The sequence below is a fragment of the Penaeus monodon genome, chromosome 24 (assembly GCF_015228065.2).
Source record: "Penaeus monodon isolate SGIC_2016 chromosome 24, NSTDA_Pmon_1, whole genome shotgun sequence".
NCBI classification, from domain to species: Eukaryota; Metazoa; Arthropoda; class Malacostraca; order Decapoda; family Penaeidae; genus Penaeus; species Penaeus monodon.
In genome coordinates this window covers 29,905,311-29,905,651 of record NC_051409.1, presented here as the reverse complement: position 1 = coordinate 29,905,651, position 341 = coordinate 29,905,311, and positions in this window count along the sequence as shown.

Sequence of the window (341 nt, the reverse complement as noted above, 5' to 3'; positions counted from 1 at the left end):
ATGTGATCTCCGGACAAGTATATAATATTTAGGGCTACCTCGCCGTCTTGCTTTTGTATCCAAATGGTTTGACTGATAATTACATTGTGTTTCTGAAGGAGATCGAATTCTTGTTACCTTTTCCCCCCTTTTTTTCTCAATCTATTTGCATTCCACACGTGTTTGCGATACTAATCTATGGTTCAAGGGGTTTTATTTACAAGTATTCTTTTGTCGGTGTGGGGTGTTGTCAGTGATCATTTGGTAGCTGTCCTTTCCTACACGAGTTTTGGATTATCTACAGACACTATGGAAGGAATTGCTCCTGTGCTTTTTTCAAGAATACCATTTGGTCATTTTTT